The 15977-nt window shown below is 37.4% G+C and overlaps 1 long non-coding RNA gene across 1 annotated transcript in view; it reads right to left on the minus strand.

The window, feature by feature from the left end:
- Window positions 1-7205: 7205 nt before the first annotated feature.
- The window catches only part of LOC582553, a 57530-nt gene continuing 48758 nt past the window's right edge, over window positions 7206-15977 (minus strand). Inside the window, exons 7-8 of the long non-coding RNA XR_004065482.1 lie at window positions 15565-15645; window positions 7206-7314 (exon numbers count right to left, since the gene is read on the minus strand). This is a non-coding gene — a long non-coding RNA (polycomb group RING finger protein 3). The remainder of the gene's footprint in view (window positions 7315-15564; window positions 15646-15977) is intronic.

The raw sequence follows: 15977 nt of genomic DNA on the forward strand, positions 1-15977 counted from the left end.
TAGAATTTGTGGTTGGAAAAATAACAAAAAGAAATGTTTTACAAACAAGCAGAATCCAAACATGATTTTGATATGTATCAATGAAATAAAATGAATTCCTAATTTGTCAACATAAATGGAATTTCACCACTAACAATGACATTACAGGCCATACAAGTACCTGTTCCTTTCACATAAATACACTGTAGTTTCCCTTATGTTCGTGATTCTCCCCTCGCAAGGCATTAATACACATTCTGTCCACTGTTAAAAATGCAGCATAAAACTTTCACTTCGTAGTCAAGTATATAAAGTCAGTGCGAAGAGGGGCGGATCAAGGATTCTGTAAAAAGGGGGAGGGGCACAATTATCAAAAATCTCTGACAAGCTAAATAACTTCTTTTTTTAAATGAGAAAATGAAAGTTGTCGCATTTTCAAGTGCCTTTTTTGCATCTAATATGTGACAGGGGGCACAGGCACAATGGGGAGGGGGCACATTTTTTTAGCAAACACCCCCTCCCCTTACCCAATATCCATAAATGAGAGAAGAAAGAAAAGAGAGAAGCTTTGTTACAAAAAATCATGACAAATGAGTGATTGATAGACTGCAGTTAAGCATGGCATAGAGTATGTGGAAATGAAATACAAAATACATTTGTTGTACAGAGCAGAGCTTTGGTGCCCTATTGATATACAAACATTAAAATAAATCATGCTTAATGACAATACGAGTGTACAATCGAAAGCAGGTAGCTAGTCAATAAACCGAGAGTGAGGAAAGTTTTAGCACCACTGTTTAAAGATTGCTGAACAGATTGAAGTATAACATTGAAAGTAAAAATATCTGCCTTACTCCACAACAAGTGCTCTCACGTGTGTACAGATCACTTTCATTTGTTCTAACAATTACATATCACATTACGAACAAGCATGCAAGTGGAAATGCTCAAGATGTCTTGCCTTATGTAACCTACATCGATCTTTCAGATCTGATGTAACTTAAAATGAGTTGGTGAAGATTCGGTGAAAGAGTAAAATATGAAATATTGAGTGCCAGGCCAAGTTAAATTGATCTCATTATGTGACAACTAACTTTTTAAGTTTGTAACGATCTATTGTCCACAAAACATAACACTCTTGATTTGACTACAGACCATTTTCAAGATGGCCACTCAATGGGCTAGTTCTGAAAAACCAGAGTGACCAATATTCAAGACAGAGGTTTCTGACATGCCATACATCATTCAAAACCATGCTCGGGAGGTATCAGCTGTTGTCTCTTATGAGGAAGTAAGCCAAGTCAGCTGGGAATGGGGACATCGTCCAAATGATGTACTGAATTGGTTGAACTTCACAACTCACACCTGGGAATTCTACACACACACACAAAATTGTCTGTGGTGCCCATGGTACTCAGTAGGCCTGTCTTCATCAGCTCGAGATTGCCAAATAACCTGCTATTTTAACTATCCCGATCACAAACTATCCAGGTAATTTGCGTCTTCATCAGCCAGCAGTTGCAATTAGCGGAAATTTGGTCCAGATATCATCCCAAGTTATCTTGTGCTAGTTTGCAAAATATCCCGCTATCTATGCATGAACGCTGAGCAAAATATCACCAGCTAATTTCTCGAGCTCTAGTTTTGAATTTCGAGGTCGAGTCTCGAGCTGATGAGGACGCGATTTGTATCTTCGGGCTTATTTCCCAAATCAGAAGTAGGGGCTATTTGGCAATCTCAAGCTGATGAAAACATACCTACTCACACATTAATGGAATAGTTCAGCTCAACTGACCAAGCTGTACTTGCAGAAAAACAAGTGTGAAATGCATGTGTTTAATGTACTAATTTAAACACAGGATGATCATCCATGATAATCTATGCACATTTGACGTGTGTAACAAGTTAAGCCCCTCAAAGACCACTCAAAATGAAGGATTTTGTTCATCACCATATCATTCACTTGAAGTGAGCCACATTGAAGCATGTGCTGCAGTTCCCAAGCAAATAAAAACCTGATACATGTATTATTTAAGATGTAATGTGCATCTGATACATGGTAGTCTGTATCAATTACATGGACAGGACTGACACCTCCCCCTATAATTGATTGACTAATGACATTGCGGTGCTATGATGCGAGCGCACCGTCAGTCATGACATGTTCTTCGATTGTTCAGAAAGTGGAGACGATCCTCCCGGTGATTGAGTGGGTTTTGTATCACCTGCCGAGAGCCAGAAGGACGTCTCTACTCACATTGTTGTCTGTTCGGAGCCAGAAGGATGTAAACTCTGTGCTACGGTATATGAGTGTATGCCCCACTGTAGCTCCAAACAGGCATTATCAGTTTACACAGAGCTTACGTCCATCTCACTCTCACCAGATGATATGGTGAGCGCCAGAAAGCAGTAAGCTCTATTCAACACCAGTGCCTTTCTGCATCTCATTATACATGTAGATATACAGTTGACAAATACATTTTTCATACCCCTTGTAAACTTGATGTTTTTGTGTGTTTTGCTGAACTCAAGAATGAAAGGTGGACTGATCGAATTAGGGCCATTGTGGTATAACTTTATATGTTAGTTTTAATATGTCAAATTGTCACATACCTGGTAGTTAACGATTTACAAGACTTGGTAAGGGTATGAATAATTTAGTTGTTAAACTGTCCATGTAATGCGATGAATTGCTTTACTACTCCTTCCAAGCTCTCATGATTATAAACCTCGTAGTTATTCATTTTTTTTTCTTCATCTAATCCACGTACATGTACATACAATCTTCTTCAATTTTAATGACATCACAGTGACCACACAACCCGGTCTTCTTTCTGCAGACAATGGGATATTCACATATCAATACTCAAGAACTTGTACACTTTGTCAGAGAATGGCTCATATAGCTACCGGTACACAGTAGTACGCACATGTATGTATATCCTGTTTCATTTTCAGCTACACTGTCACTGATCGAGATGGACAAAATTGAGCTCAATCCATGCAGCCAACATTTTCATTGTGACTTTCATGATCAAGATTTTTTTCTTCCTTTTCTGACTTTGCTATCTTTTTCCAAAAAAAAAATTCATCCACTTGTATTTTGAAAAGGCGATAATTATTGAGAGATCAGTTGATAGATGAATAGATACATTAGAATGATAAATAGATAAATAGACAGGAAGATTTGACAGATACCTGATAGATAGATAGGTAGGTTGATAGAAGACAGATACATTGATACTAAATTGATAGATACATAGAAAGGCAGACAGGTAGATTGAAAAGTAATAGATAGAAAGATACAGAGAATAGATTGATGGATTGATTGACACACAGATAAATGGATTGAGAGATAGATATGGATAGATAGACAGATAGGTAGAAGATAGATACATACATACATAGATAATATAGAAAAGATAAATTTAGATAGTATAAATAGGGAGTATAGATAGAAAGAGAGACAGAGAGAAAAAATTGACAAATAGATAAACAAATAGGTATATACTGGTAGACAGACAAATAGAAAGATAGACAGGAAGATAGAACGATAGAAAGACAGATAAAAAGATACAATCTTCCTTCCTTCTCATTTCACAATTATATTATTTTGTTTACTCATCATGCATGTGGACGGTATGCAATTTTGTTCATCTCGACACTGTACAGTAATCCATGAAAATGTCACTGTTTCTTTACTTCAAACGCTATACCATTCACGAGACACAACATGTCAGAATCCATCCCATTATGTTTCCATGTGTTCCACGACAAATTTACTAATTCATAAACTATGTCCGCCATATATTACACGACCATACAATATATATTCAATTGCCTTTCGATTGCGCAATTACCAGTGCTATTCTTTCTCAAGATATACATACAAACATGTACATTACATATAAGTCAATAATGATAAATACATGTACTCTGTACAGTTTCAATTTCAAAACATCCATGATTTTTCAAATCTCAGAATTCTGTTCCAACATGATTTCCTTCTCAATGCTTTCTTCAAATACACCTTCCTTCCAAATACAATTGTTTTGAGAGAAAAATTACAACACATGATTTTACTGTTTTTAACATATGAGAACAGGTACAATTAAACCTGTTGGTTAAGGCCATTAACAAATGATATAGAAAGAGTGGTCACACTTGACCTTTCTGAACAGGTTCTAATGTACATCAACTAGAGGTGGCCAGAATACACAGGTAGCCATTAATATAGAGGTGGTCATTGAGACAGATTTCAGGGTATGTTTAACAGACAAATTAATTGAGGACATGGGCAAAGTTTACACTCTTTTTTTCAAATATGATGTATTTTCACAAACTTTGTGTGGCAAATATCCTATGGAAATCTTGTTGAGACTTTCTCATCATATTCCACCTCAAAATTTATCAAACAAAATAATAATGACATATACATGTACAATGTCTGGTAGAAAACGTTACAAAAACAGACTACAAGTCACAATGGGGACTTGAAAGAAAAAAAACAAAGTGGCACAAATTGTCATCTGATGGTTTCAGTTTTCTGATGGTAATGGCATGTGTATGCGCAAGGAAAGCTGCTGCAGGAAAATTTCATAAAAAATGACGATTAGAAAATATGTATTTTCATACAAAATTCAAGCATACCTTTAGGTTTACAAAGCATTGACATACACAAGCTCATAGACTCTCCTGAGATTTTAGCACAGGTATTTTGAAGGTCGAACTCCAAGATATGGACTGCTTTTTAAAATAAACAAGTCGGATAGAATTCACAAGGAATTTTGAAACTGAAAGATTATGCCTTCTATTAAATGTTGAAAATTGAAAGAGAAACTTCCATAAACTTCCCTATTCCATCGGAAGTCTCCGATATAGATACGACACTTGACGAATTTTGCATTTATGAGGAAGCGGACATTAAAGAGGAATAGAGAAGCAATTTGTGGGCGGTGTACGTAATGTATACATCCTTCAAACTAAAGCATACACAGTATTTCTATAAATATGCCTTTGGGAGGAAGTATCGTTTACGATATAAAAAATTGAGGGTATTACTCTCAAAAAGCATGACAAATATCCATTCAAGTTATCATAGCTAAAATAAATGTTGATTGGGAATTTTTACCTTCATGATTATTATTATCATCTTCATTCGGCTTTTTTAATATCATGATTCAAAAGCAGTTATCACACTATGGTACCAGTAAACCATTAAAAAAAAGAGCTTTAGAGAGGTTCAATTATATGAACTTCTGAAAGATGACAATTTACAAAACTCAATAGGTATATTAAAAATACTCCTTGGTAAAGATCTTTTATAGAGAGATAGAAAATACTTGTGTACATTGATGCTTTTACCAATCAAAATTGATGATAAGGGTGGACGTCTATAAGTATATTGCTAACAAAGTGGCAGTGAGCTAGCATATGGAAGGAGGATGGGTGGATCTGCTCGGAACAAGTCTGAACCAGTTCAAACTGGTTTCAATGGGTTTCAACTGGTTCTGACCATTTAAAGCAGTTCAAAGCAAGCATGGTAATCTAATACTGAGTATGGATTGTAAAGAATTTGATTCAAGTCCAACATTATTTAGCTAGACAAAAATAGTATATGCAATATTGTTAATATTACTACCGGTAGTCATTTTGACAACTAGAATCCCTCAATAAAAAAGAGCAAGGCTTTTATGAAGTTTTGTGCTAGTGGGTGTTCATGTGCTAAATGATGTAAAGTGTCAATAAGGTAGAGTGACTTATGTTGACATCTAACAAAGGTCACAGATGCAAAAGATGCAAGAGTTAGATTGATTCCTAATACCTAGGTCTAGTTGATTCTATTTATCAATATAAGGCAACCAACAAGTTTAGAACATACTGATTGGCAACAGTGAAGAAAACTTGCAGATGTAAGACAATCTTGAGATGACTTTCTTTTACAGTTGTTTTCTGAAAATGTACATGTACATAAACCATGCTATCACTTGCAAAATATCAAATTAAATGCAATTCTAACAGAAACTGATTTTCTCCAAAGATAAAAAGGTTAAAGAAGGATTTGCCATTGATCACAGGAAGGTGCAAGTGATAGCAAGTTGAATGCACCAAGGTCCTGGTTTGAGTTTAAAGTCTGTCTGTTACATGCATCGCCAGCTCTAAGCACGGTCTCAACCAGATTTTTTTACAACTCTACTTACAAAATCTGAGATGGACGAAATATATAAGAATCTAACACTATGTTGCAGCATCAGGAACAGGAGACGTTCAGAAAGAAAAGCAAGTTGTCTAAGAAGTGGTCTCTGGAGATCTATCTTTGACCACTCCTAAATCCATCTGCAAAGATTCATCTGAAGATCATTGTAGCAAGGTGGCAAGATTGTGGTGTTTCTCCTGCAATCTTGCACAGGTAGTGTAGAAGCTCATGGGAACTTTTTCTCCTTGAGGTTGCATGAAGAACTTAAGGATAGATCTTGTAGCCCGTTGGGACAGCGATACAGTCTACAGAGCAACAATCCCTTTATCATTACCGTGTGGAGGAACCAAGCATCAAAGACTGCACTGCGATTGTAGGGAGAAGTTGGACCACTGTAGACCTTCACAAACATTTGTTATTTGTTCCCTAAACTGGCTGTAAGGATTCATTTAATTTATAGCACATGAAGAAAAATAAATAAAAACAAGAAAAATAGTTGAAACTGGTTGTGATACTCCAACATCTGATCAGCAATGGGATGAGAGACACTGAAGCGGTAGCTGCTGGACTTTGGACAACCTCTGTTGCAGTTTATACAGGATTTGCATACAAGTTGCAGGACAGGATCTCAAGTACAGGCTGCATGACTTTCCTGACAGAGAAACACATATTGGTCACACAGCTTCATGGACCTTGCTCTTCTTTCATCAACATGCAGTCAGCAAGGGGAAGAGGAATCGCTAGTATCGGGGAAGCAACATGATAATCACATACAAAACACATGAGGTCACGAGGTCACGATGTCCGACAACCAACGGTTGGAGCGCGACTGTCACCTACGCTTTCCGTAATCCGATTTATATATTCATATATACATATACACACAAGATGGCAGGTTTTCGGCTCTTTAATAGTTGTTTTCTCAGGGTATAAGATCTCATAAAAATAGTCATCGTTTATCCTTTCAAGATGGTCCATCGTGTTTGGCGTCCTTAACTGAAAGAAGTCGATAATACGCTTGTCTTTCCCTTCCAAAGTTGGTCTAGTTCTTGCAGCAAAAGAGTCTTGTCTTTGGGAAAGACGGCGGCTTGCTGTCATAGCTCTTGTCTTGATCTGTACTGCAGCATCAATGGAAAACTCTGTAAGAATGGAAGTGAGAAAAGATAGAAGGCAGGGTGAGACATCAGATAGATTAGCTCTGTTTGGAGCCCAATAGGCTTTAGCTCATATATACTACAGAGTACCGAAGCTGCGACATCATAAACATTTATTTTTAGAATTTCTGAATTTGAACTTCATTTTCCGAAAGAGCATAAAAATAATGTCCAAATGTCGAAAATCAATTGAATATGTTAGATGTTGGCTGAGATATGACCATCAGAGTAAATAGAGTTCAATAGGAAATAACTGTTATTTTGCTCTGGTTTATAACATTATGAACCAGAGCAACATAACAGTGATTTCCCCATTGAAAAATGGTTTTTTGATGGCGTCACACTTTGCCAATCTAAAGAGTTAATGCTCTTCTGGCACTGAACTGACAAATAATCCATTCTTTATCTCATTGTTCCCAAAGGTTAACACATGTAGATTTTGTATTCACACTGTTTCTATTCCCCCAACTATTTAATAATGTGTAAAACTTCCATTTTAGTTGTTACTGAAAGATATAATCATGTCTTTTCTTGACAATTACATTTTTGAAATACCGGTAAACATTGTATACATTGGTTTAAACAATTTTTTTAATCATACAATTCACCTTGATCATTTACATTTTAATAATGTTAGAATGCAATATCAATTTCAGCTGCACTTTCAAGTAAATCACTGAATTGAGAATTTCACTAAATGAACATATCAATACCTCCATATTTCATGACACCACCCCCCCCCCCCCCACAACCCTAACAAAACACCAATTATAATTTCTTCCATTGAAACTATCAAAAGCATCGTCTCTATCAGGCATCTCCAGCTTTGAACAGTTTATTGAGAAGGGGGGGGGGGTGCTCATTTCATATGAATATTAGATATTACAAGGAAAATGCTCATAATAGAATTTGCAGAAGGATTCCATCTGGGTCAGAGCTATTATGATGACTAAATCAGACATTGGAGGGCAATCAAAGCTAACGGACGATAGCATTCATCCATATTCATGGCAGTCATACTATGTGTATCTTGAAGGGAAAAGAAAAGTGGCTGGGTTCACACTTGTGTATTTTATCAATTATCTGTCCTTGAGATTTTGTTTAATGTGAATGGGTCTGCCAACCTGATATGGCCCGAATTCACAAAGGAGGTTTGTCGACAAACCTTGGTTTTCTTATGTCATATGACGCATTTTACACATTTTTTTACAAACCTGGTTTGTAAAGAACAAAAGGAGGTTTAGCGAAACAAAGGGAGGTTTGAGCTCAAACCTTGGTCTGAGCTCAAACCTTGCTTTGTGAATTCGGGCCAATATGTTTACAAGTACATAAAACCAAGACTGCTATTGCATTCACACATGTAGGAAAGCCCAGAGTACCCTGTGTGAACTTATTCAGGTATCTGCAATAGTAAACAGGTTTGTTTTGATATGTAAATGCGCCCAATATGCCAGTCTGGTATATTAATAGTATATAACATGTACAGGAAGACAATATTTCAAATGTATTCACACATGTAGTAAAAACCAAAATTACCAGGTATGAGCCCTGTCTTATAAAGAGTTGCGATTGATCCAAATCAATTGCAAGACCTCCAATCAATCACAAGTTTGCAGTCTTTGATATCTTTAATATGTACCGAACATAGTTGCAGTTGATATCAATCACAAATAAGTTGTGATTGATATCAACTCTTTATAAGACAGCGCCATGATTGATCTTAAATCTACAATCGTAAACAGGTTAAAGGTAAAGACCAGTGTTAGAAACGCCCCAATTTCAAAAAAATTAAATGGAAGCTCTTATTACCAATCGTGTGAAAGAATATGTTTTGACTAATACATGATGATACAAATTTTGCCGGGAAACCGCCTACTAATTGATATATTTGTTAAATTAGTTCATCTATTGGGATGTGATAGATAAATCGTACTTGTCGTGCACGTGTGTGAAGTCCCATATACATCTTTCTGTGTACGGTGCTTGTAACTTTACCAAGACTGGGCCAAATTTCTTATCATTTTGAGGATTCCAGAACCTTGCAGTACACACCAATATTTATATGCTAGATGATCAACCTTTTCTGATCAATTCCACTACGTTTCTTTCACAATGCAATCGCATGACCAGAACTGATCTTTATCTTTAAGTTTTAAATGTGAATTGGTCCATTTCTACCAATCTGGTGTATTCATAGCATGTAATGTACAGAAGCCCAGATTGCTATTACATGTATTCACACCACGACTGGACTGCTAATGTATTCATTTTTGTTCCAGATTGCGGTAGGCAAGCAGAGAATTTTTTTCCTCCTGTAAGCTCACCGAGGGAGTTATTCATTTCAATTTCTCTTTCAATTCCTGAATTTCTTTTGAACTTCTGATTCATTTGAATCTTGGAGATACTTTTTTTCTGACATTTCATTTTTCTGTATATGCGTCTCTCTCACTTAGTATCTCTGTCTCTCTCTTTCTCTGTCTCTTTTATTGTCTGTTTCTCTTTCCTTCTTCCCTGTCTCTCTTACTTTCACTCCATCTCTCTTCTTACTCTATCCCACTCATCTCTTTCTCACTTGACCCTTTTTCTACCCTTTTCAATCAAGTTGAGTTCTCCTTCATTCTCTACTCTTTCCCAACCATCCTCGCTCTTCTTTTGTTAATCGAGCTGTAATGTTTCATTCAATTCACTGCTTGCTACTCTTGCAAACCTCTCTCTCGCTCTCTACCCCCATTTCTCTCCCCCCCCCCCCCATCTCCTCTCTTTCACTCCATGCCTGCTGTGCTTTTCAATACTGTGTTTGCATACATAATCAGGAAACCTAACAGTCGACTCCCACTTTTTAATAAACCCGACGGTTCTTGAAAAGTCATATGTTGCAGCCAGTCTTTAACTTTTACTACATTTATACACTGACAGAGCAATTTTAACAGCATCCAACCAATTTACACTGAATACAATATCTATCCCTAAATGTATGTATTGCAGATAAACCTGATAAAATCTGGCTTATGAGGCCATAATTACTTTTACATGTATGTGTAGTTTCAGGGAATAACATTTTATCATCCATTTTCTGCAACATGTATTTTCTGAGTTCTAATAGCCATATACATTTGGTTTATTAGTACATTGTAAAAGCTTACATAGCACAAATACATAAATGCATTCATTCCCCATTAGAAATTAAAGTTCTGCATTGATATAGCTGTGTACTAATTTAACTACACTTTACATACATGTGATTTTTTTACACATTTCCATGATTTCATTTTCATTTTCATTTTTGCTTGTCTGAACAATTAATTTACAGCATGATTTATAAGCAAACGAGACTGACTATTAAATCAATTGTCTCCATCAACACGCTGGGGCCAAATTACCTTCAAACTCCTAATCTCGACCTGACTCACATGACCTGCATTCTCTAATTCAACAGAGGTCGGCAGCGTAGATATAATTCATAATTAGATTTCAACATACCCTCGGCAGCAATACGGTTTCATATTTCGACGAGGGAACATCAACCAATTCTTCTATTTCACAAATATTAGATCGATGAATAATACAGTTTTGGTAAGAAAACCTCGCAAGAGAGAAGACATTTCACAACTCCGTATCGAGTTACCCCTTTTCCAGCATTCCTAGCCTTTCTTTCCCCCGAATGAAATTTGATTTGATGGGCTACTGACTAACGGTGATATTTGGATTGCGCTCATCGTCTTCATGGGAATTACACAAATGAGATGTGTAAGAAAACATTGCTGACTTTGCTTCTTATTCACTGGTTACATGAATCGCAGATTTCAAATTAGGATAAATATTTGTGATTAAATACTGGAAAAATCGCCATACACCATTGGCCTTTCATGACTCAAACTCAGGCTTACAATGTTCCCAAATTATTAGTTTCAGTATTTGTATACCTAATCATGCAGAACCTTGATCAAGAATATTAGACTTCATAAGATTTCCATGTCTCATACAATTGGGATTCTTCACAAATCTGACATCTGTCGAACTGTATAGTTTGCAGTGCGTGACCTTAAAGCCTGTCTGCACTATTTTGGCGAGGGGGATGAGACCTCCCTGCGAGGTCACTGCCAGGTAGTAATCTCATCAAATCAGCTCTCGATTAACATAAGAAAAGGGGCATCATGGGGGAATCAACGGGTACCGCTTAGGCATTGTTTGCTATAAAGAAGGCGCAAGTAGCTAGAAGTAGTGCAGTGCGGTTTAAAATGATAACTAACACAAGGACCGTCTCGTGAACACACTAGCTCCCCCCACTGACATCCCTCCCTGACAGAGGTGCCCCTGGGTGCTAACAGGAGCAATGGGGTTCTGAGATACTATTACATCAGTCGCTTGTCTTCCCTCGCGCACGCCACTATCGTTGACGACCTGTAAAGCTCCCCTCTATGACAACTAAATGCCTCCGACGTCTCGTCTCAGCGCCTCTACCTTGAAAACTCACTCCGGCTATTGAATACTGGTCTCAATTATTGAATACACGTTCAAAATCACTTACAGGTAATTAATTGGTTTTGAAACAAGGATTATGTGCATAAACTGTAACAGACTATTCTCATCTTCCCTCATCCTGTTCATGTATTTAGATCTGATGAATGGTATCTGGAGTTCTGGACGGGAAAAAGCTACTTTTTACTGACACAACAACTAATTGTAGTTCCTTCTTTTTTGTCTTCTTTTTGCTTCTTTCCCTTTATATTGCCTAGAAAGTAAGTAAATTACTTCTAATCAAATAAGCATCCCAGGGGAACTAAGGCCAGAAGTCTTTTCTTCTTACCGGTAAAGTACTTGATAAATGAGAATTAATGCCTTAACTCTGGCAAATGAACGAAAGATGAATAAAACTCTAACAAAAGCTAGAGGGATGCTATTCACAATTACAGCCATTTTTATTTAATTTTGTTTACATCATCTGTTAAATGCCAGAGGACAAAAAAGTGAAATAAAGAGTTGAAATAGGAAGAAAACAGACAGAGAAAGGGAACATGAAAAGAAGAGATACAATCCTTTCTGACACCCTTCCCTAATCATTATGAATTCACATGTCATCAATCAAGTAAGGTTGTTGCCTCCCACGTCTCATGGTACTCAACGGACATCTTCAATGTTGGAGAAGTCATTAAACCATCATAGCCATGATGACAAAAAAATAACAAATCCAGCTATTAAAGGGAAATGAGAAAAGTGGTCTTTAAACTTTATGAGCATTATATAATTTACATAAAGGATCATAACTAACTGTTTTAAAGGGGGCACCTGTAGAAGAAATACATTTTACAAACACTTACTAGCCTTTGCACCAACACCTTTGAATTCAGCTACCAAAAGGAAAACAAGAGTCTTAAAGGTAAAGACCAGTATTGGAAACGCCCCAATTTCAAAAATGAAATGGAAGCTCTCATTACCAATCATGTGAAAGAATATGTTTTGACTAATACATGATGATAAAAACTTTGCCAGGAAACCGCCTACTAATTCATATATTTGGTAAATTTGTTTCTCTCATGGTCTGTGAGAGATATAGGGTAGTCCCATATACATCTTTCTGTGTATAGTGCTTGTAACTTTACGAACAATGGGCCAAATTTCTTATTATTTTGATGATTCCAGAACCTTGCAGATGCTAGATGCTAGATGATCAACCTTTTCTGATCGATTCCACAACGTTTCTTTCACAATGCAATCGCATGACCATATTCTTTACCTTTAACAGGTACATGTAGGTGCCCATTATAAGAAAGTTCAACAATAAATGAATGGGAACACTACTGACGAAAAACACAGAATATGTTCTTAGAAGTAAGGAGGTCTCTTTATACAGATGCTTGCTTGAGGAAATGCATATGACACTAATAAATATTCAATCCCGAATTCTGACACTGATCAGGATTAATTTAGGCCTAGTAACCCAGAGCAAATGAAGTGTAAAGAGAGAAAGTGAGTGCCACAGTAAGAGTTGATGTTTGGGTGCAATCCAGGCGTGTTTTCTTTTAAAACCCGGCTTCTGCGCTTGAGCTAGCTTGACTTGCCTCGCAGCCCCTGAGGTCATGAAAATACTCTTTCGGGAAATCCTACTCCGGTCCAGAGCGGGTAAATATGCTCGCCTAACAAAAACATTTGGCTTGGGTGTTCTCAACTAAAGTATTCCCGTGCAATTTGGCAGGGCGATTTTGTAGCCACTTCGAACTTGACCTGCAAGTGTGGCTGATATCTTTTGGTAGTGTATGGTTCTGGAAGACTTAAGCTAAATGTTATTCCTAGGGGAGAATGTCGGCTGTTTTATGAAACCGTTTTCCTTGCAATACAGAGGAAGAATGTTGTATGAATTTCACTACTGAGGTCAGTGATAGGGTAGGGATGACAGGTTGTTTTGTCATATATAGATTTCTGCATCCGAACTTACTCGGGCTGTAATTTCCTGATTTTCCTAAGGTTTATGTACAATATCAGTTTATAGGATACAAACATCATACATGTATTGTACATATTTCTCTATTTCTCTCTCTCTCTCTCTCTCTCTCTCTCTCTCTCTCTCTCTCTCTCTCTCTCTCTCTCTATCTCTCTCTCTCTCTCTCATCCTCTCTCTCTCTCTCTCTCTCTCTCTCTCCCTCTCTCTCACCCTCTCTCTTTCTCTATCTTAATCTCTATCTACCTATCTATCTATCTTTCTCCTACAATATTCATCCAGCACTCATTTTTTGTTTACCCTGCCCATTTTTCAAATACTCCCTCTATCTCTCCCTATCTCACCCCCTCGATCCCACTCCCCTTCATGCCATCTCCTCCATCTATCTCTTCCACTCACTATCTCAATACAGTGTAACTATACTCCAAAATCATTCACATAAGTGCATGCCTTGGGAAGCCCAGCTCTAACGTTACATCCCCACTGACTCCGGACCAAAAAGGTCCTCATACCTCGTCCATTATCGCACACTCTTGAAAAAATCTAGATACCAAGGAGACAAAAGCTCTCCATGAATAATGGAAAGCACATCTTCCATCATGACCCAGAAACAGACATTCTTGGCCGTGACCTTATAAAACTGTTAACTTGAATAAAGATGGACCAATAAAGACCCATTTATAGAAACAAGTTCAACAGATTGTCCCCATTAGGTTTCACTTCATGAGCCAGCCTGCATGTACAATGTACATGTAGCATCAACCATGTTTGTAGAGGTATAGATCATACATTTATTAAAAATACTTCTAGCAACAAGGGGAGGGGAAGACATCATCTTGTCATTTAGATGTATAACTCCAGAAACAATAAGTGGAATGTCTTTAATATGGACCAATGAGTTATCTACAAGCAAGTAGTAGTTCGAGACTGATCATCCTGTTAGAATTATTGTTCACATACAGGTCTTGTGCTCCTGAAGATAATCAAATTCAATGATTAAAAATTCAAATTAAAGTGATGTTTCTATATCACATTCACTGTCCAATTCATCAGTGAAAATGCTGGATTGTGGATATTATATCGTTTTCTTGTTGGGTCATCTCACTAAATTTTACCTCCTCCCTTGAAACTTCCTTGTTCACCTCTATACCCCTCCCACCTTTATCAATATCTGCATCCCTCCCCTCTCAATACCCATATCATCTTGTATCCCCCACTATTCCTCAAAGTCAAATTCAATAGTATTGATCACAAAATGATAAGAGACCTCTGCTTACCCTTCTCTATGTACTCCTCACCCCACTCCATCTCTCTTTCTCTCTCGCTCTCTTTCTTGCTCTCTCTCTCTACACCCTTTCCCCTTCTCTCAATACTCCCCTCCCTATTCTCCCCCCTGTACCCCTAACACAAACTATACAGTATTCATTATGAATCAAAGAGAACTCTACTTACCCTTCTCTCTGTACTCCTCTACCCCAATCTCTCCCTTTCCCTTTCTCTCTCTCTCTCACTCTCCCTACACCCTTCCACCTTCTCTCAATAGCCCCCTCCCTATCCCCCCCCCCCCCCTGTGTACCCCAACACAAACTCTACAGTACTCATTATGAATCAAAGAGAACTCTACTTACCCTTCTCTCTGTACTCCTCTACCCCAATCTCTCCCTTTCTCTCTCTCTCTCACTCTCTATACACCCTTCCACCTTCTCTCAATAGCCCCCTCCCTATCCCCCCCCCCCCCCCTGTGTACCCCAAAACAAACTCTACAGTACTCATTATGAATCAAAGAGAAGTCTACTCACCCTTGCTCGCCATCTTGTTACACAGACAAATTTTAACGTATGATCTTTGCCCAGGATCTCTTCATTGCATAGGATATCAAGCTGATAACAAATACAAACAAAAAATATAAATATATGATAAACATCAAGCAAATAATTATCAACAATGGCTGTGAGGACAGTGGAAGAAATTATAACCTAAGCGATGTAGATGCTACTATCTTCACCAATAATTCTAATGATTACAATAATCGATTTCACCATAATTCAATACAATACAGAAAAGACATAGAATTTGTATTGCATGGAACACAATTTCGAGCCCAACCGAAGTGGTCAAACGAATTGCTTTACACAGCAAATCATCATTGTAGGAAAAGAGCACTTCTTTTTATCAAAGCAAAGAAGAGTTATAATCATTTAGACTGTGTTGC

This window comes from Strongylocentrotus purpuratus, unplaced genomic scaffold, assembly GCF_000002235.5.
Source record: "Strongylocentrotus purpuratus isolate Spur 01 unplaced genomic scaffold, Spur_5.0 spur5_contig_847, whole genome shotgun sequence".
NCBI lineage: Eukaryota > Metazoa > Echinodermata > Echinoidea > Camarodonta > Strongylocentrotidae > Strongylocentrotus > Strongylocentrotus purpuratus.